The 23,028-nt window shown below is 39.8% G+C and overlaps 1 long non-coding RNA gene across 1 annotated transcript in view; it reads left to right on the top strand.

The window, feature by feature from the left end:
• The first annotated feature begins 774 nt into the window (after window positions 1-774).
• The window catches only part of LOC137637268 (uncharacterized), a 66,965-nt gene continuing 44,711 nt past the window's right edge, over window positions 775-23,028 (top strand). Inside the window, exon 1 of the long non-coding RNA XR_011043507.1 lies at window positions 775-798. This is a non-coding gene — a long non-coding RNA (uncharacterized lncRNA). The remainder of the gene's footprint in view (window positions 799-23,028) is intronic.

Genomic DNA, 23,028 nt, shown 5'->3' with positions numbered 1-23,028 from the left:
AAATATCTACATTTAAAAAAAAAGAAAATCATATTTTTAATAGATAATTTCCTAAATACGTACTAAATATCCTTGTTCATTCCCCCAGTACCAATTTCCTGTTGGAGTCCTTTGGCTTATAGAATCCTGCTTTTTCAACTAGGGTTGTAACTTAGCTAATAATAATAATAATAATAATAATAATAATAATAATAATATGATTTATTGACTGTTTGTTGACCCTCTGTTATACATCGCTTCAATTTTTCATTTTGTTAAATGATCTTGAATAGTGAATGATCATTAGAAATCACATCTCGATGAACTGACTGCCAAATTAGATCAATTTCTTGAACGGTGTTGGCCTTTATTATTTTTGTATTTGTTACGATACTACAACAGTTTATTAATTAATCAGTTACTTATCTACTTAATTCATTGGCTACATATATACTTACTTAATTGGTTACTTATCTACTTGCTTAATTACTTACAATGTTACTTGCGGAAAGTTTATGTGGTCTCATGCCACACTGACAGCTTGGACACAAAGTAGGATTCGCTATATTTTGTCACGTAGAAAGTTTCAATCTCAAACATTTGAAGAACTACATGCTGTAGTCAATATCAGTTATCAAATCTACCTCAGCGTAACTCAGAAAACAAGAAAATAATTGATTTTCCTTAAAAGCTTAAATCATTATTAGTTATTTTAAGAAGGATATTATCCAATGAAAATTTGCTGATCATAATCAGTTTCATATTTGATACTAATTATGTATTTTTCTCTTTTGCAGATGGTGTGATTTACAAGAACAGGTAAGAGGGTATTACCGAGACTTCAAAAAGCTAGGAAATTTTGTTAATAAAAAACCCAGTCGTTAATGATGGTCCCCCAGGAGACACGAAGTCGATGTAAAAACAAGTTTGGATCTCATTTATTAATACATCTTTTATTCTGTAAATCTAAATATCCTTCTGTGTCTCCTGGCTGGTGGCGTCTGCATGTGGAAACCTGGCGGTGGGACATATTAAAGGATTTCGGCTCCTTTAATGTAACGCAAGCATGTGGCATCAGTACTGACTGGTTGGTTGCGTACATTTCAATACTTCTCTTGTAACGTAAGAATTTTAGATTCAGTTATAATAGGTCTTTGTATTTTAGTTACTTTGTTTCACTTGTATATTAGATGTGAAATTCTGTTTATACTGGGCACCGCGCTTGTGGGGTTGGGCTTGTCCGACTGACGTTCTGGTGAGTATCTATTCAGATGGAACTTAAACCACACACCTTTAACCTTTTAAATAGTCTGTCATTGAAATAAGTCAATACTTCCTTGCCAAAAGAAAAGAATATCATTAGAAATACAGAGAATAGTCTCTGATTGGCTAAAGTCAGTCTTCGACTAAGGGCCCCACTTTTGAGAAATTTGTCACAAATCTGTGATTTCTGCTGTTCAGGACATAAATCTTGGGTACATGATCAATATCTGTCTTGGTTTTTTGGGGGAGGGAAAATGTATTTTTAGCACTCAAATATCCTTATGTCAATCAGAATTTGGCAATCATTTTCTCTATAGGTGAATATTCAACAACTGAAATTTGGTTTTGAAATGTAAGGTTAGTTTATAGTAATATTTAATGAGGACAATTGAAATTTGGCTTCAGTATGTAAGGTTAGTTCATAATAATAGTTAATGACTGTGACAGTCAATATAGTTAGGTTTACGAATATATCATACATAGTACACATTGAAATTAAAAAACAAGTAATCTTAATATTTTGTTAATGTTTGTAGTATCATAAAGGAATTTATGAAAAGTCAATGTATTTTATATTAATGTTATAGAAGATGCAAGTGTGTCAAATGATTATTTCTGATAGAATTGTTAAATCTTATTTAGGGGAATTCTAAGGGCTTGTCGAGAGATGTATTTTTCGTCTGTAAAAGATTCCTTCCATTGACTTGGGGAAAGAAGGTCCAGGTTTTTAAACAAGCGCTTTTAACTAGGGCGTGGTTGGCCTATGCGGTGACTGGTGAATGCCAGACTGGGGTTCGAGTCCCGCTCAAACTAGTTAAGGCCGGTTAAGGGGGATAGTTTGCTGAGTAAACTATCCCCGAGTAAAAGGCCTTTAGTCCCTTTGGTCGTTGCAACCTCACCATCCTTGTGAGCTACCGATTGTGGGTTCGGGGGAGCCTATAGGTCTATCTGCTGAGTCATCAGCAGCCATTACCTGGCCTTCCTTGGTCCTAGCTTGCGTGGAGAAGGGGCTTGGGCGCTGATCTTATGTATATAAGGTCAGTCTCTAGGGCATTGTCCTGCTTGATAGGTCAATATCACTGTCCCTTGCCTCTGCCATTCATGAGTGACCTTTAAACCTTTTGTAAACAAAGGAGGGAATGGGTGTCAAAGCATTTACTTTTCAGGTTGATTTTTCTGACGCTTTCGCGAAACTTTATGACTTTCAACTTTTTAAGAATTTGAATAAGCAGCGATTTTCTTACAAGACTTAAATTTGCGAAGAATTTTTTTTTTTATTTTGACGTTTGACAAAATCTTTTTTTTTTTTTTTTAACGCGTGATAAGTTCCAAATCTGTGAGTTTGCTCAACAGTCATTTTCTGTTTTGGAGTTCCAAGTTAAGACATTACAGTCTAGTTTTTAATAATCGTAGTTGTTGGTAAAGAAAGAAACGGAGACATTAGCCTACCAGTGCCTGGTTCTAGGCCTATTTTAAAGCCATTGATGAAATTAGAAGGCCGTATTTTCATAAAATCAAGTCGATATTCAACTTAAAGATTACGGTACTGAGTTCCAGTTACATATTCTGATTTGATTCGGGAGAAAAAAAGGCGAATTTTCTCACATTTTGAAGGTTGTAAAAACTGTTGGTGGCGATAAAATGTCGTAAAATACTGTTTGATTACCTCCGCCAACGAAGTTGGAGGGAAGTTATGTTTTCTCTCCTGTTTGTATGTTTTATTATATACAGTATATATATATATATATATATATATATATATATATATATATATATATATATATATGTGTACAGTATATATATACATATATATAGATATATATATATATATATATATATATATATATATATATAGATAGATATATATATATATATATATATATATATCTATATCTATATATATATATATATATATATATATATATATATATATATATATATATATATATATATATATATATATATATATATATATATATGTATATATATATTATATATATATATTATATATATATATATATATATATATATATATATATATTATATATATATATATATATATATATATATAATATATATATATATATATATATATATATTTGTGAACAGCTTCCTGGCCACAATTTCAATTATAGCCTAATGAAACTTTCAGGGATTAACTCTTATGTAAAAACCTGTAAATGAGTAAATTTTGGAAGGTCAAGGTCAAAGGTCAAGGCCACAGTCAAGCAAAATGTCCAATTCACGTAATCAGCCATAAGTTTGGACATCATTATCACAGAGACTTCAAACTTGGTTTATATTTGAGAGTATGAAAATCCACGCCAATTAATACATATCAAGGTCAAAGGTTAAGATCAAGGTCGAGCTAAAGGTCGAGAAATAAGCTGTAATGGTGGAGGTCTGTTCTCTACTGAGTACCACTTTATATTTTTGGTCTATTTTGCCCTTCAAAAGCGTAAAAAGGAACCGTGAATTTGATGTGATTGGTGTATGAGTTATTTTGACGTAGAGTATACATACTTACATACAAATTAATTCATTTTTTGATATGCAAATACAGTCATTGAGTTCTTCAACATACACATATAACATAAATACTTCAAAAAAATTCAATATTTTATGAATAGACCAAATTAAACCATTTCACTCAGACATTTTTTTGAAGTTTTTATAGTTTATTATGAACGATCTATTTAAGGTTATTACTGTTATTCAAATGTTTTATTTTAATTATTCATCACTTCTCTTGTAGTTTATTTCCTTCTTTTCCTTCCTCACTGGGCTATTTTTCCCTGTTGGAGCCCTTGGGCTTATAGCATCTTGCTTTTCCTACTAGGGTTGTAGCTTGGCTAATAATAACAATAATAATAATAATTATAACGAGGGGACTCTTAGGAGAGTGCAGACCTCCGCCATGGCTGATTATCGCTTGACCTTTTACTCGACTTTGACCTTAACCTTTGACTTAGTGGTTTCAAAATTGAATCACTTCTATGTCTCAACAATTAATCCCTGAAAGTTTCACTACTCTATGATTAAAATTGTGACCCGGAAGTTGTTCACAAACAAACGGACAAACAGGGGCGAAAACATAACCACCTCCCAACTTCGTTGGCGGAGGTAATAATACGAGTACATAGAAATGACTAATTCACTTTACTCGCTTGAAGGGCTGTTTTCCTGGTCCTATCACTAAGGGAAACCTTGTGTCTTTATAGAACCTACATCATCAGTTTATCGTATACATTCTAATGTATTTAGCGTATACATACTGTCCCTGATAATTGAGCTATACACAATTATTTGGTTTAAATATTGTTTCCACAATCCCACTAAACGGTAGCCCTAAGAAATTCAGCATTTGCAAAGATTTGCATCCTAAATTCTTTTCTTGGTGTCTACAACCTAGTTTAGGCAGCTCGCATTATCAGCCACGCCCACCAGTTACTCCCAAATCTCTCTCTCTCTCTCTCTCTCTCTCTCTCTCTCTCTCTCTCTCTCTCTTTAAAATAGTAATCATATAAACATTTGAAATATTCTGACGTGTATAGGATCCGAAGATTGCATTCCCAAATACAGATTATTTATAGGTTTAGATTAAGGCGTCCTAATGTCAGCTCATGCAATTAAACAAGTGTTTGCTGGAATAAGACACTTAGTTTAGATACTATGGGATCCTATACTAACAAGACATCGAAACAAAGTGTAAATGTGAAGCAGGAAATTGCCGTGAAAAAGGACACAAGTCAAAATAAGGCGTTTTTGTAACTTATTTTTCTTAGAAAATATTCTTGGGAAAACTGAAAATTGAAATTTGTTTTGTATTAAACTACAATATTTTTTCTTCATAATGAATTATCGGACAGGTATAAACACCTCATTAGTTAATTAATTGCTAAACTTATTTAATCATGTTTCATGTGGACATATCGGGCGACAATATCTTTTCGATGAAACAAAAGTGGTTATTGATTATCCACATAATTGCATAAGACTTCAATTCTGTCTTTGATACTTTGTGGACTAAAGAACTTGGATCGAAGGCGTAGCTTTAACTTTGTGTATACTTTAATTCGTCCTTAAAATTACAAGAATTTTTTGTCAATTTTGTAGTCGAGGTAAATGGTAGCGTTTGTAAGAATGTTTCTAATACTATGTAAAGATGTTTTCTATGTAAGGGAATTTTTTTTTTTCATCTAAAACTTGGGGGGCACTCAGTAGAGCGCAGACCTCCGCCGTGGCCGCTTATTTCTTGACCTTGACTTTAATCTTTGACCTTAACATGTATTAATTGGCGTGGATTTTTATACACAAATATGAAACAGAAAGGCTGATTACGTGAATTTGGTCATTTTGCTTGACCGTGACCTTAACCTTTGACCTTGACCTACCAGAATTTAATAATTTTCAGCTTTTCACATAACAGTTAATCCCTGCAAGTTTCGTTACTCTGTGGTTGAAATTGTGGTCAGGAAGCTGTTCTCAAACACACAAACAAACACACAAACAAATACACACAAAAACAAACAAACACACAAACATACATACAAACCGGGATAAAACATAACCACCTTTCAACTTTGTTGGCGGAAGTAATAATCAACAACAAAAATAATCTGGACTTTGCTAAAGGTGGTCATAAAGGACCAGTACATCTGTTGAGTTTTAACCCTAAAAGACTTAGTTGTGATGTTATATCAATTATCATTTTTCAATATTAAACTTAGCCGGTGATCATATAGCTGTCAGCTCTGCTGCCCGACAGAAAAACCTAAGGACAAAATACGCCAGCGATCGCTATACAGGTGGGGGTGTACATCAACTGCGCCATCTGTCGAGCAGGTACTCAAGTACTCCATGTCAACACAGAACCAATTTTCTCTCTGTCGTGCCACTGGCAAGACCTACTAAATACGCTGTTACTAACTGGATTTGTTTTCACAACTATTTGGTGAAGTACACTATTCTAGTTTTGAGCTTTCGCTATGCAGGGGTTTTATCTTCATCTCAAAACTTGAACTCGTTTTGGATAGATTTAATTATGATGACAAAGAGAGTATGGACTCTCTTTCACTTTTAAATGGCCGACCCTTCCCTTAGACGGAAGTGTGTTTAGGTTTTTAGTAATTTTGCTTAACACGTTATAGATCTATATATTTTATATCTCTCCGCCTTTATTAGGCCTCTTCGATTAACTTTCCATTTATTATAAACATATAAAAATAAATTTTTTAGACTACGCAGTTGTTGACGTTCAGGACGTTCAACTTGCGCTCTATCGTTACGATAGAGAGAGAGTGTATCACGGTTTCACTTTGCAGTAAGAGTAAATCGATTCTGACGTTACGTTCATTCTTTCTTAGCTTAAATGGTTTAAATTCTAAATTAAAGGAACTTTTTATTTGGAAAACCTTTCAGTTTTTTCCTTTAGCCAAATAACATGTTTTGACGATATATAATTGGGCTCTTCTCTCAGGTGCGAAATCAAGAGAGAAAGAGAGAGAGAGATAGAGACGGAGGGAGAGAGAGGAGAAAAAACGTTCCGTTCAAGCGGGTAACGTTGTTCTCGTGTTACTCTCCTCCCTAGTCGCTGTACGGGGAAGAAGGTAAAACGTTTCTAGGGTTTTATTCTTGTCCCCAGGCTATGTGCGGTGAGAGATTGTAAACGTAGTTTATTTGAACTAGTGTTTAGTCTCTCCCAGCCACTGAATTCTTTATCTTTATATATGTTTTCTGTTTTTGCTAGTATTAATGAGTTGCATTATACGACTGTTTTCGCAATTACTATCTTTTAATGAAGGGTAGAATTGCGTGTTTCAGGTAGAAATCAGTAAAAGTTTCGATTTCAGTGAAATAAGTGCAAAACAGAAAATCGCAGTGATAAAGTGATATGCGCAAAGTGTTACAGTGTTGCGTCCGAGGGTTCGTCTGTTCGTGCCTGTCATTCACCTAGTCCGAGACCTCTTGCAAGCTCCCAAGCCCAGGGGGAAGTAATGTCGAACGACTTATGGGTTCGTCAGGCCTTGATCAACGAACAGACGTTTCCCTCCGTGGTTTCGGGCGTATCTACCCAAGATCGCCCCACCCACACAAAGACGAGAGAGCCCATTTACTTCTCGTCTGCGGAAGAGGTTTCTCGTAAGAAACCATGGACCAAGGTCTCGCAGCTTATTAAGCGCAAGTCGGTCCCTTCCGCGCAAGTCCAACGGCCCAGTTGTAGCCACTGGGTCAGTTCGGACTCGCTGCAGTCTTCCGACGACTGCTCACCTCCTAAGAGAGGCAAAGCGGTACCGCAACAGGCAGTAACACCGTCTGTTGCCGCACCTGCTACTGTAGACCCTAAGTGGTCTTTGCTGCAGACCATGCAGACACAGTTAGCATCTTTTATGCAGGAGTATCGTGCGGAGAAGGTTGACGCTGCACCCGTTAGCCTACAACCAACCACGATTGTGCGTACAGTAGACGCTGACGCTACCTGCTCCCGCACTCCGGCACCCATGCGCAGTGTACCCTGCCAGTCGCATGTTGACGTTCACAGACGCACGGAACCCTCCGTTGACGTTCGCGAGTTACCACAACAACAGGAGGGTGGAGTTAAGTTGCTTTGTTTTGACGCTGTGCGTCAACCTCCGCAACCCACGGTGGTTACCGCTACTCGCCCACAGCAGACTAGTCAGTCAGGAGTAGAAGCTTTGCTTCCCCACACAGCTATGGTTGTTGACAGTTCACAGACTGTCAAGCAGTTACATGACGTTGCCTGCTGGTCTGCTACTAATGCACCAGTGCTGTATGTCCTCACGCACCTGTTGTGGTTGACAGTTCAGTTGTTGACAGTTCACAGACTGTCAAGCAGTTACATGACGTTGCCTTCTGGTCTGCTACTAATGCACCAGTGAGAGACTCACTGAGATAACCTAGCTTTTATCGGACAAGGTTCCTGTAGATGAGAAAGTGCTGTTCTCCCTCCTTCTGATATTCCTTTGAGGACTCTGTCATTTGGAGAGGAACCTTAAGCTGCTTAGCCTCCTATGGACTTTAATTAAATCATGATGATTTTTTAAGGATCTTCGTCCGGATCTTGTAACTGCTGCTCCTCGTTCGCCTAAACGTCAGAACTTACACTAGGCCTAGCTACTTCGAAGCCGTTGTTGTTAAGCTAGTGCTCTCTCGCTCTCCTAGAGAGCGTTACGTTGGCTAGGCGACTGGTTTTTGCACCAGGAGGAGTTTTAGGGATACAGCCTTTGGTTTCCCTTCTTTTAAACTGGCTTATAGAGCGAGAGTCTGATAGGACACGAGAGAAGTTCTCGGCTTGGGAGTTCATGCCTCTGCCCAGATAGACTTCTCAATTCTGGTAGACTCGCCCTGGCGCCTAGCCAGGAGACGCTCCAAGTTGTTTACAGGTCAACTTCTCAACTTTTGTCGAGCCTTTGAAGTTTTGCTGTACTATTATGTCACACATAACAAGGCTTCCAGGGATGGTAAATGGTTCCGCCTCAGTCGCTAACCCCGTCTGTTGCCACACCTGCTCCCGTAGACCCTAATGGGCTTTGCTGCAAGACATGCAGTCCAAGCTTGTGTCCTTGATAGAGGACTTAAATGCGGAGAAGAACCTTCTGGCCAACAACCTTCCAACCGGTTGGTTGTGCGCCCTGTTGACGCTGAGGTATCCTACTCGCGTCTGCCAGTTGAGGTGGTTCCTCCACCGATGCGACCCAGTGTGGGTTGCCAGTCGCACGTTGACGTTAAGCGACGCTCGGAGGTGGTTGTTGACGTTCAGTGTGTCACTAGGAAGACGTTCAACAACCAACAGAGGTGACTTGTTGTGACGCAGTGCGTCAACCTCAGCAACCCGGTAGGGTGTTGACTGCACAACCCAGACAGTCTAGACAGTTCGGGTTGACGCTGTACTTCCTCGCGCACCCATGGTTGTTGACAGTTCACAGACTGTGCAGCAGTGCCATGATATTGCGTCCGGCTCCGTCACGCATCCACCAGTGCGACCGGATTCAGCGAGTCAGACGTTGCCCACTCCGTTGCCGTTTCCTCATCAGATTCGGATGAGGAACCCTCTGATGAGGACGTTGCTGAACAAGACGATCAACCCTCAGCCCTGCTATCCATCCAGAAGATGCTGAAGAAGGAACGCTGCCCAGTCAGGCTGTGGATGAGTCTGGTAGGGACACTGTCATCCGTGGATCAATTTGTGTCACTAGGAAGACTTCACCTCCGTCCTCTTCTATACCATCTAGCTTTTCACTGGAAAAAGGACAAGACACTAGAAGCGGTCTCGATCCCGGTTTCCGGAAGATAAAGTCTTGTCTGACTTGGTGAAAGGACTATATCAACCTTAGAGAGGGTCTTCCCCTGACTGTTCAGACTCCCAACCACGTTCTCTTCTCGGACGCATCGGACGTAGGCTGGGGTGCGACATTAGACGGTAGGGAATGCTCGGGATTATGGAACTCGAATCAAAGGACAATGCATTTCAACTGCAAGGAGCTACTGGCAGTACGTCTGACCTGGAAAAGCTTCAGGTCTCTCCTTCAAGGCAAAGTGGTGGAGGTGAACTCGGACAACACCACGGCTTTGGCGTACATCTCCAAGCAAGGAGGGACCTACTCTCTGACATTGTACGAGATCGCAAGGGACCTCCTCACCTGGTCAAAAGGTCTAGACATTTCACTAGTTACGAGGTTCATCCAAGGCAACTTGAATGTCATGGCAGATTGTCTCAGTCGGAAGGGACAAATAATTCCAACAGAATGGACCCTCCACAAGGATGTATGCAAGAGACTTTGGGCCACCTGGGGCCAGCCAACCATAGATCTCTTCGCAACCTCGATGACCAAGAGGCTCCCAATATTTTGCTCACCAATCCCGGACCCAGCAGCAGTTCATATAGATGCCTTTCTACTAGATTGGTCACATCTAGATCTATATGCATTCCCTCCGTTCAAGATTGTCAACAAGGTACTGCAGAAGTTCGCCTCTCACGAAGGGACAAGGTTGACGCTAGTTGCTTCCCTCTGGCCCGCGAGAGAATGGCTCACCGAGGTACTTCGATGGCTAGTAGACGTTCCCAGAACACTTCCCCTAAGGGTGGACCTTCTACGTCAGCCACGCGTAAAGAAGGTACACCAAGGCCTCCACGCTCTTCGTCTGACTGCCTTCAGACTATCGAAAGACTCTCGAGAGCTAGAGGCTTTTCGAAGGAGGCAGCCAGAGCGATTGCTAGAGCAAGGAGAACATCCACCCTTAGAGTCTACCAATCGAAGTGGGAAATCTTCCGAAACTGGTGCAAGTCAGTATCCGTATCCTCGACCAGTACCTCTGTAACTCAAATAGCTGACTTTCTCTTATATCTGAGGAAAGAACGATCTTTCAGCTCCCACTATCAAGGGTTACAGAAGCATGTTGGCATCAGTCTTCCGTCACAGAGGCTTAGATCTTTCCAACAATAAAGATCTACAGGACCTCCTTAAGTCTTTTGAGACCACGAAGGAGCGTCGTTTGGTTACACCTGGTTGGAATTTAGACGTGGCACTAAGATTCCTTATGTCAGACAGGTTCGAACCGCTACAATCAGCCTCCCTGAAAGATCTCACCTTTAAGACTCTTTTCCTGATATGCTTAGCCACAGCTAAAAGAGTCAGTAAGATTCATGCCTTCAGCAAGAACATCGGATTCTCATCCGAAACGGCTACATGTTCTACAACTTGGTTTTCTAGCCAAACACGAGCTGCCTTCTCGGCCTTGACCAATTTCGTTCGATATTCCAAGCTTATCGTATGGTTGGAAATGAACTAGAAAGAGTCTTATGTCCTGTAAGAGCTCTTAAGTTCTATTTAAAACCTTTACGAGGCCCGTCTGAAGCTTTATGGTGTTCAGTTAAGAATCCATCTTTGCCTATGTCAAAGAATGCTTTATCCTATTTTATCAGACTGTTAATACGAGAAGCTCATTCCCATCTGAATGAGGAAGACCAAGCTTTGCTGAAGGTAAGGACACACGAAGTTAGAGCTGTCGCAACTTCCGTGGCCTTTAAACAAAATAGATCTCTGCAAAGTATAATCGACACAACCTATTAGAAAAGCAAATCAGTGTTCGAGTCTTTTTATCTTAAGAATGTCCAGTCTCTTTACGAGAACTGCTACACTCTGGGACCATTCGTAGCAACGAGTGCAGTAGTGGGTGAGGGCTCAACCACTACAATTCCCTAATTCCATAACCTTTTTTTTTTTTAATCTTTCTCTTGAAATGTTTTATTATTGTTTTTGGGTTGTCCGGAAGGCTAAGAAGCCTTTCGCATCCTACTTGATTTGGCGGGTGGTCAAAGTCATTTCTTGAGAAGCGCCTAGATTAGAGGTTTTGATGAGGTCCTGTTGTATGGGTTGCAACCCTTCATACTTCAGCTCCTAGGAGTCGCTCAGCATCCTATGAGGATCGCGAGGCTCAGTAAGAAAGACGTACTTAAAAAGGCAGAGTAATTGTTCAAGTCGACTTCCTTACCAGGTACTTATTTATTTTATGTTTGTTATTTTGAATAACTGCTAAAATGAAATACAAAATACTTAGCTCATAATGTCAACATGTAATGCTGGTCTCTACCCACCCCCCTGGGTGTGAATCAGCTATATGATCACCGGCTAAGTTTAATATTGAAAAATGTTATTTTCATTAGTAAAATAAATTTTTGAATATACTTACCCGGTGATCATATATTAAAGGACCCTCCCTTCCTCCCCAATAGAGACCCAGTGGGCCGAGGAGAAAATTGGTTCTGTGTTGACATGGAGTACTTGAGTACCTGCTCGACAGATGGCGCAGTTGATGTACACCCCCACCTGTATAGCGATCGCTGGCGTATTTTGTCCTTAGGTTTTTCTGTCGGGCAGCAGAGCTGACAGCTATATGATCACCGGGTAAGTATATTCAAAAATTTATTTTACTAATGAAAATAACATTTTAATCTAACTTGGCGTACAAATTAATTTAATGTTCATATTTGACAATGCAACGTTATTGCCTCGTAATTGCCAGACTGGGGATCGAGTCCCACTCAAACTCGTTAGTTCCTTTGATCGCTTCAACCTCACCAATCTTGTGAGGTAAGGATGGGGGTTTGGGGTAGCCCATAGGTCTATCTGCGAAGTCATCAGCAGCCATTGCTTGGCCCTCCCTGGTCCCAGCTTGAATGGAGAGGGGGCTTGGGAGCTGATCATATGTGTATATGATGTCTCTAGGGCATTGTCCTGCTTGATAGGGCAATGTCACGGTCCCTTGCCTCTGCCATTCATGAGCTGCCTTTAGACCTTTAAGCCTTTAAACTCCTCTTACTTAAGCATTGGTTCCACATCTGCGCAATGTGGGCAGTGACACCATGAACAGTGTTAATCTTTATTTGAAATTACTCTTTAGGAACCAAATTCTAAAATACGTGTCTATGTCAAATCATGCTTGTGTTTCCAGGTAACGTAGGTGATCTTAGATGTTTTCCATATTGCAATAAGCGTGTTTTTTTTTTTCTTTTTTTTCCTAATAGTCATGGAGTGACTTGTTACCTCAACCAAGGTGGAGAATCAAGTCAGTTTATTTATTTGTCTGTGTGTCTCTGGACAGGATTACGTCAAAACTATTCGACGGATTTTGACGAAATTTTCACTACAGATAAATCTTAGGTCATAGATGACTCCATTAAATTCTGGATCCGGATCTGCTATTTTAAAGAGAACGTCAAACCAATTGATGGATTTTCCTGAAATTTCCATCACAGATAGATCTTAGGTCATGGACGACTCCATTAACCTTTGGCGGAGGTCAGAAATCTGTGATTGCTCTCGTTTATAATAATGCTTTTTTTAATTTTTTTTTTTTTTTTTTTTTTGTAGTTCAGAATCTGGTTAGAAGTCTAGCCTGTACTGACGACTGTAAATGGCCTCTTGTATAGTTTACTTTTACTCTAAGGGTTACTGCTTTTCTGGTCCTATACTGCAGGGGAACCTTACTCTCTCCATGACTTTTCGTAATTCCTTTTTATCGTGTAAATACCAAGGCACTCAGCATTACACACCGCGAATTACTCGTTTATTATCCATATTATCGAAGCACTTAGAAAATAGTCTTTAATTTCCTCGTGAAAACTTAAATATCTTAAGTCTTTCTGATGTCTAGTGGTAGTTTATTATATGGTCTTGAGCCCCATATTTGAAAGCTCTAGAGTCTAGAACCTTGTACAGTTGACGATGTATCTTGGTTCCATTAATATGAAACCATCTGTAATTATTCTCGTGTCAAACGTTGGCTGCAAAATATGTAGCAATTTTTTTAGATATTTAAGACATCCGGTTCTCACAACTTAATGGGTTATTGTGCATAGGCTATGTTAAACACAATTCTTGCTTTAATAGGAAGCCAATGTAAATTCAGTTACTATAGGAGTGATCAGTTTAATGACGATATTTTTACAATTCAATTGTGAACTGTTTTGTTGACCTTTATCTTTGTCTTTTTACCTCCGGCAACGAAGATGGGAAGAGGTTATGTTTTCACACCGGTTTGTCCGTTTGTTTGTGTATTTGAGAACTTCCTGGCCGCACTGTTACTCATACGGTAGTGAAACTTGCAGGGATTAATTATTGACAAGTAAAAACTATCCAATTTTGAAAGTCTTAGGTCAAAGGTCGAGCGAAAGGTCGACCGAAATAAGCTGCCATGGCGGAGGTCTGCACTCTGAGTGCTTTTCTGTTTTATGATGGGTTTCAAAAGGATAATGGATCCTTACCCCCTCCCCCCACCACAACACCCCCATCCGGTTGGGCAACATGGTCTCAGAGTTAGAAGTTCGCTATTTGCTGGCCAGCACTCCCAGTGAAATAATCGTGTTGGCTTCGTAAGGGAATCTTATTATTCTATTTCACTGGGATTGACGTTTTACAGTTTTTCCAGATGGTATTAAAATGTCTGTTGTCTTGTGTCATGTATGGAATTATTCATTCCTTTTCCAGTTGTAATTTAGCTTCAAACTGTTAAGATTTCGAGAGAGTTGAGGGCTTCCAACTAGGTTTCCCCTTCAACCTCAAATCCTGGATTGAGACCAAGATGTGTTTACATTCTTGTTACTTGTTTGTGTTACTTACTTGTGTTTCTTCAAGGCCCAACTCCACTGCTGGGGCAATGCTCCGTAGGGCATCCCTCGTACATATTTCAATTAACATCTACTGTATATTCTTGTCTGATGCACTTTTCACTCAAGTCGTAGCATTCTGTGAATAAGTGGGTTTTTAATTTCTTATCAAAACTATGCAGTCTTTCCCGATTCTTGAGATTTTCAGGCAGCGTATTATGTATTCTTGTTGAACACGATGCAAACGTTCTGTTTCATCTCGGCTCATTCAATCTATGACGATGTACGCTATGTCTTAAAGTCATAGAAGTGTCAACGGGAGAGCCATTTGATAATTCATTTATGTAATTTGATTTTCCAAATCGTAGTGCTTGGTAAGTCATAAGATATATCTTGTGAATACTTCTTGCCTTTACTGGTTGCCAATGTAGATCAATTAAGTTTTATTGCTACGTTGATATAACTGTTCAAAGTTGGAACAAATTGGTATTCTAGATGTTTTTCAAGCCAGCATCATCAATATCACTCAAATCACCTTATTTGTTTGGTGGTTTAAAGGTCGCTCATGAATGGCAGAGGCAAGGGACAGTGACATTGCCCTACCAAGCAAGACAATGCCCTAGAGATTGACCCATATATACTGTACATATGATCAGCACCCAAACCCTCTCTCCACCCAAGCTAGGACTGAGGAGGGCCAGGCTGTGGCTGCTGATGACTCAGCAGGTAAACATATAGGCTCCCTCAAACACCCATCCTTAGCTAACAAGGATGATGAAGTTGCAGCGACCATAGGAACTAACGAGTTTGAGCGGGACTCTAGGCTCAGTCTGGCGTTCACCAGTCAGGGACGTTACCAATAAGACCACCACAACCTTTGTTTACAAATAGCTACTAAAGATAATCATATTAGGAATAGTGTGTTCAGTCGAATCCTATAACTTGGATTCTGGTAACCTATTGGAAACGTCCCAGTCTGGCATTCTGCTGAACTGGGGTTCTAAATCCGTCATGCTTGATAGCTTTTAGTAGTGTCCGTAACCTCACCATCCATGTGAGCTAAAGAATAATCAACAGCCATTGCCTGGCCCTCCCTGGTCCTAGCTTGCGCTGATCATAGGTATTATATTATCAGTCTTTAGGGAGCTGTTACTGTCCCTTGCCTCTGCCATTCATAAGTGACCTTTAAACTCTATACTTATCTGCTGGGTTCCACATCTGCTCTAGGTCAATGAAGGGCTTTCCAGGACCAAGTGCCAGGCATTACGACCAAATCAATGAATCCAGTCTAATGACATTTTGTATTTTCATATTATTGGTTTATCAAAAGTTCTGCAGAGGCATGGACTTAGTTCAATCTATTTGAGGATGATAAGTCCGACTTTAGCATGAATGACATTGAAATTACAACTGAAAATTGAACTCCCTTTTGACAAGTGTAAATGGATGATTTAATGAATGACGTTTAAACATCATCATCATCATCATCTCCTCCTACGCCTATTGACGAAAAGGTTCTCGGTTATTTTTCGCCGGATGTCCCTATCTTGACCTTTTGAATCAATACTTCGCCATTCATCGGCTCCTACTTCATGCTTCATAGTCCTCAGCCATGTAGGCCTGAGTCTTCCAACTCTTTTAGTGCCTTCTGGAGCCCAGTTGAAAGTTTGGTGAACTAATCTCTCTTGGGAAATGTGAAGATCATGCCCAAACCATCTCCATCTACCCCTCACCATGATCTCATCCATATATGGCACTCGAGTAATCTCTTATAGTTTCATTGCTAATCCTGATATTTAAAATTTTTTATGGTGACGAGGAAGAAAAATAAATGAACATTGATAATTCAGGCGTGATAAGAATTAGTTTGTATGAATCAATGGATATATCATCTTAGAAACATTGCTTCTGTAAAGAAATATTTAGATGAATGTTCCCTTGGGAAAATTAGATTAATCGTGTTAATACTGGATGTAACTATTATTGCTATATCTTACTTAGCTCGAAGTACAGTTTGGAAAGTTGCAAAATAAAGAGGGTAGCAAAAGTATTATGGTATGACAATAAAACAATCTCTAACAGATTTAGTAGATTTGAGAACAAAGTCCTCAGAAGGATATTGGGAGTTAAATGGCAGGACAGGATTAGAAATGAAACTATAAGAGAAATTACTCGAGTGCCATATGTGGGTGAGATTATGATGAGGGGTAGATGGAGATGGTTTGAGCATGCTCTTCGCACTCCCCAATAGAGATTAGTTCACCAAACTTTCAACTGGGCTCCACAAAGAACTAGAAGAGTTGGAAGACAAAGTTCTACATGGCTGAGAACTATAAAGTGTGAGGATGGAGAAGACGAGTGGAGAATTATTGATTTAAAAGTTCATAATAGAGACGACTGGCGAAATCTAAGAGAGGCCCTTTTGTGTCAATAATGGTAGGAGGAGATGATGATGAGGAGAATAACCCATTAGCTGATGAAGCTAACTGGATGTATAGTAAGGCAACATTTTTCTATACCAACAAATCGTGTCAACACAAGAAACTGAAGACTTTTTTTAATGTTATAATTGGTAGAATTTGGCAATTAGAACAGGCTTCGGCATATTTCAGATGCTCAAAGAATTTACTGTACACGATAAACAAATTGCGTGGGTTCCACAGTGGCTGATTTGGTTTAATTTTAGAGAATTATATTGCTGTTTCATAACCAGTATAATCTTCATGTTGTTGTAGACAATGTCCATAGAATAATGGTTGTAAATTGCCTGGCCCTAATGGAACGTAAACTCTGCGACATAGCCAAGAAAAAATTCGTTCGAACAATGGGCCGGTTAAGTTTTCAAAGTAAAATTGTAAGAATGATGTCGTCGTCTTAAATCTTAGTTACTTAGAACTACCGTACCACCAGCCACACGAGGGAACGAGTTGGGGGCAAAGTCTTAAGATATCCATTTCATTTTTATTTCGTGGATTTAATTTGTGACAGTCGTTCTAATCCAATATCTCTGTCAAACATGCTTAAAGTTACTTGCTGATTTCCCATGGTCTTCTCTCAAGCATGTCTTCGTGAAGTAACGTAAAATGTTCATGAATAATGGTATTTTTAGTTTACCCTGATCTGATTATACTTCGAGTATGTCAGCCCAAAGCATTAGTGTGTTTGGTCGCAAGAGTTTGCTTGCTTGTATGTGCATGCGAAGGCGTGTTTATAAGCATTGGAGACACCCATTTATTGATAGGCGTCAACACTTGTTATTCATTGAGGGGGTTCTAGTGAATTGGAAGTTTAACGCTTTTTATTAAATACATTAGATCTTGATTATCTACTCGTCGGTAAAAATAAAAAAAAATTTCTCTCTCTCTCTCTCTCTCTCTCTCTCTCTCTCTCTCTCTCTCTCTCTGGTAGTAGGTTGGCCAGGGCACCAGCTGCCCGTTGAGATACTACCGCTAGAGTTATGGAGTCCTTTGACTGGCCAGACAGTACTACATTGGATCCTTCTTTCTAGTTACGGTTCATTTTCCCTTTGCCTACACATACACCGATTAGTCTGGCCTATTCTTTAAAGATTCTCCTCTGTCCTCATACACCTGACAACATTGAGATTACCAAACAATTCTTCTTCACCCAAGGGGTTAACTACTGTACTGCAATTGCTCAGTAGCTACTGTACTCCTGGTAAGGGTAGAAGAGACTTTAGCTATGGTAAGCACCTCTTTTAGGAGAAGGACACTTCAAAAGCAAACCACTGTTCTCTAGTCTTGGGTAGTGCCATAGCCTCTGTACCATGGTCATCCACTGCCATGGGTTAGAGTTCTCTTGCTTGAGAGTACACTCGGGCACACTATTCTATCTAATTTCTCTTCCCCTTGTTTTGTTTAAAGTATTTATAGTTAATATAGGAATTATTTATTTTAATGTTATTACTGTCCCTAGAATATTTTATTTTTCTTTGTTTAATTCCTCATTGGGCTATTTTCCCTGTTGGGGCCCCTGGGCTTATAGCATTCTGCTTTTCCATCTAGGGTTGTAGCTTAGCAATTAATAATAATAATAATAATAATAATAATAATAATAATAATAATAATAATAATAATAATAATAATAATTAATGTTGATACCTTTAAGAGACTGATTTTTTAATCTATAATTGAATTAATTTAGTATAGTTAGAATTAATATATTTTGTTAGAAGTATTTAGCATTGAGTAGCTGGTATTACAGATACAAGTATTTAGCTAACAGGAGAGAGAGAGAGAGAGAGAGAGAGAGAGAGAGAGAGAGAGAGAGAGAGAGAGAGAGAGAGAGAGAGAGAGAGAGAGAGAAAGAAAGAGAGAGAGTATAGGTATGTTAAGACAAATCCTGACTCAATACACGTATTAGATTCCAAGATTTCTATTATAATCAAAATTTTCCATTTTCCATTTCGTCTTCCATCAAGTGTTAACTGAACAATTTTGAAGAATTCCATAAGATTACATATCTCATTGTAAAGACTTTACTAAAACTTTTCTTTATATTTTATTAATTCATAAGAAATGTTTTGTTGAGAACTAGATCTCATGATGTAGCATATTTAAATACATGAAGTATGGAGCGTTCTAGTTCATACGTTCATACGCTTTCATACATGTTAATACGTTACCTTGATTGATTACATTTGTTTATTAAAATGCATTCTCTCTCTCTCTCTCTCTCTCTCTCTCTCTCTCTCTCTCTCTCTCTCTCTCTCTCTCTCTCTCTCTCTCTCTCTCTCTCTCTCTCTCTATCTATCTCCAATTATGAGGTCATATTCCAAAAGGTGCATACCAAACTCATCGTCATCATCATCATCATCATCATCTCCTCATCTCCTCCTCCGCCAGTCGTCTCTATCTTGAGCTTTTCAATCAATACTACTCCATTCATCATCTCCTATTTCACGCTTCATAGTCTTCAGCCATGTAGGCCTGGGTCCCCCAATAAATCTAGTGCCTTGGGGAACCCAGTTGAAAGTTTGGTATGTAACTTCTGGAATATGATCTGGAGAGAGAGAGAGAGAGAGAGAGAGAGAGAGAGAGAGAGAGAGAGAGAGAGAGAGAGAGATAAAACTTTTACCTTGTTTCATTGCTCTGTCATTATGAATCATGATAGTCTTAAGGGAAGTTTCAGTCAGGAATTACAATCTCCGTGAAGGAGACGTCAACATCCATTGATTGTTTTAGTTTATACAAAATCATTCTATTATCATCGTCACGGGTGGCCTGTCGCTTTATACAGTTACTTGGCTGGGTACTCGATCTCACCCTTAAAGCAAAGGCCGAGATTAAATCTGTGGTTAAGGATTCTTACAAAGACACTGATGAAAGAAAGGCGTTCATGTAGCCTTTTTTCGGAGGTGAAACGGAGAGACTTGCACCTCTTAAACACAGGAGTTACTTGACGTCTTCAAGGGTTGAGTATTTAAGAGGTTTAAATGGCACTCGTGAATTGCAGAGGCAAGGGACAGTGACATAGCTCTAGCAAGTAAGATAATGCCCTGGAGATTGTCCATATATACATTTGATCAGCACCCAAGCCCCCTCTCCACACAAGCTATGACCAGGGAGGGACAGGCAATGACTGCTGTTGACTCAGAAGGTAGGACCTGTTGGCTCCCCAAACCCCCCATCTTTAGCTCGCAATGATGGTGAAGTTGCAGCTACCAAAGGAACTATAACGAGTTTAAGTGGGACTCAAACCCCAGTCTGGCGATCACCAGACAGGGATATTTCCAATAGGACACCACAACCCTAAAGGTATTATCAACATACAGTACCTGACGTAAATACCTGCTTTGTTAATCCTTAATAAAACCTGCTCTTTAACAATCCTTATATAAAAGTTTGCAAAACGAACTCAAATTAGGGACCCCATGGTGATCCTTTCCTTCTGGATGTATGATTGGCTCCTGTGCGAGGTGAAAGGGGCCTGTTTGGTGCAAATCTCGAGAAATGTATGGAACACTGAGTGGGTATGTATTATGGTCCTTGTCAACACAATTCCTCATAAGGGCTATGGTCACGTTGAGAGTAGGCCTACTCTACGTCCATGGATGTAATGTCCCCGTATTTCTAAGAGCCTCGTATGCTGGTAAGGAAATCGGCAAATGACTGCATACTATGATTATTCAGTATGTAAGGGGTAAGGAACATGTTGATTCTTCTGGTGAGCTGATAGGTAAGGGCGGGGCACTGGTTGATATGTTGTTGCAGATTTCCTGGCCCTTACAGCCTTGCACGGGCTCTTGCACACTTGCAGCCCGTAGGTGTTTTGTTAGATTTAGTTTTAGGTTTGTAGTAGGTGATTTAGGATATGGGATAATCTGCGACTTTTATTTGTTGGTGGTTTGGGATGTGGGATAAGGATAATCACTCACTTTTGTTTGTTGGCAATTCAGCTTTCTTTTTTTCCCCTTGTTTTAAGAGGCACCTCAGCCTTTATAAGTCAAATGAAAAGGAAGAAGGTGACGGAGGGGAAGAAGGTATCCATCCTAAAAGAACCCACTAGTTCTCGTCGGCCAGTTGGAGAAAAAGGAGGTACAAAGTGGTTTTCCATCTTTATGGGTCTTAACGTTACCAAAGAGGTAACCAAGACCGTGGTTGGCGATGATGGGAAGCAGATGGATCGTGTTGCTTGCAGTGTTCCCAGCTTGGATGCTTTTATCATCATTCCTCCTCATGTAGTCTGTAGGGTTAGGGGTGAGCAGCTTAAACTTGCTTTCATGGGAAAGAATTACATCGAGATTGGTTTGGCAGTCAGCTATGGAGATGAAGACGAATGTGACGTCTTATCGGCTTGACAGATGGTAATGCTCTCTTGGGCCTAAAGTTTTTTGGCGTTTTTTTTATTATTATTATTATTATTATTATCATTATTATTATTATGTGTGACTGTACTTGAATGGTTGGTGAGATTGTTTAATATGTGTTTTGTGTTGTCAATGGTACCAGTAGATTGGGTTTGTGCATGTATTGTACCACTATATAAGGGTAAGGGAGATGTGCATGAGTGTTGTAATTCAAGAGGTATTAGTTTGTTGAGTGTAGTTGGAAAAGTGTATGGTAGAGTATTGAGTAATATGATTAAGGATAAAACAGAGAATGCAATCTTGGAAGTACAGGGTGGTTTTAGAAGAGGTAGGGGTTGTATGAATCAGATTTTTAGTTAGGCAGATATGCGAGAAATATTTAGCAAAAGGTAAGGAGGTGTATGTTGCGTTTATGGATTTGGAGAAAGCATATGATAGAGTTGATAGGGAAGCAATGTGGAATGTGATGAGGTTATATGGAGTTGGTGGAAAGTTGTTGCAAGCAGTGAAAAGTTTCTACAAAGGTAGTAAAGCATGTGTTAGAATAGGAAATGAAGCGAGTGATTGGTTTCCGGTGAGAGTGGGGCTGAGACAGGGATGTGTGATGTCGCCGTGGTTGTTTAACTTGTATGTTGATGGAGTGGTGAGAGAGGTGAATGCTCGAGTGCTTGGACGAGGATTAAAAATGGTAGGCGAGAATGATCATGAATGGGAGGTAAATCAGTTGTTGTTTGCAGATGATACTGTACTGGTAGCAGACACAGAAGGGAAGCTTGACCGACTAGTGACAGAATTTGGAAAGGTGTGTGAGAGAAGGAAGTTGAGAATTAATGTGGGTAAGAGTAAGGTTATGAGATGTACGAGGAGGGAAGGTGGTGCAAGGTTGAATGTCATGTTGAATGGAGAGTTACTTGAGGAGGTGGATCAGTTTAAGTACTTGGGGTCTATTGTTGCAGCAAATGGTGGAGTGGAAGCAGATGTACGTCAGAGAGTGAATGAAGGTTGCAAAGTGTTGGGGGCAGTTAAGGGAGTAGTAAAAAATAGAGGGTTGGGCATGAATGTAAAGAGAGTTCTGTATGAGAAAGTGATTGTACCAACTGTGATGTATGGATCGGAGTTGTGGGGAATGAAAGTGATGGAGAGACAGAAATTGAATGTGTTTGAGATGAAGTGTCTAAGGAGTATGGCTGGTGTATCTCGAGTAGATAGGGTTAGGAACGAAGTGGTGAGGGAGAGAACGGGTGTAAGAAATGAGTTAGCGGCTAGAGTGGATATGAATGTGTTGAGGTGGTTTGGCCATGTTGAGAGAATGGAAAATGGTTGTCTGCTAAAGAAGGTGATGAATGCAAGAGTTGATGGGAGAAGTACAAGAGGAAGGCCAAGGTTTGGGTGGATGGATGGTGTGAAGAAAGCTCTGGGTGATAGGAGGATAGATGTGAGAGAGGCAAGAGAGCGTGCTAGAAATAGGAATGAATGGCGAGCGATTGTGACGCAGTTCCATTAGGCCCTGCTGCTTCCTCCGGTGCCTTAGATGACCGCGGAGGTAGCAGCAGTAGGGGAGTCAGCATTATGAAGCTTCATCTGTGGTGGAAATGTGGGAGGTTGGGCTGTGGCACCCTAGCAGTACCAGCTGAACTCGGTTGAGTCCCTGATTAGGCTGAAGGAACGTAGAGAGTAGAGGTCCCCTTTTTGTTTTGTTTCTTTGTTGATGTCGGCTACCCCCCAAAATTGGGGGAAGTGCCTTGGTATATGGATGGATGGATTATTATTACTGGCTACAACCCTGGTTGGAAAAGCAAGATGCTATAAGCCCAAGGAAAAAATAACCCAG

Source organism: Palaemon carinicauda, unplaced genomic scaffold (genome assembly GCF_036898095.1).
Source record: "Palaemon carinicauda isolate YSFRI2023 unplaced genomic scaffold, ASM3689809v2 scaffold616, whole genome shotgun sequence".
NCBI classification, from domain to species: Eukaryota; Metazoa; Arthropoda; class Malacostraca; order Decapoda; family Palaemonidae; genus Palaemon; species Palaemon carinicauda.
This window is presented reverse-complemented; position numbering and strand designations above follow the sequence as displayed.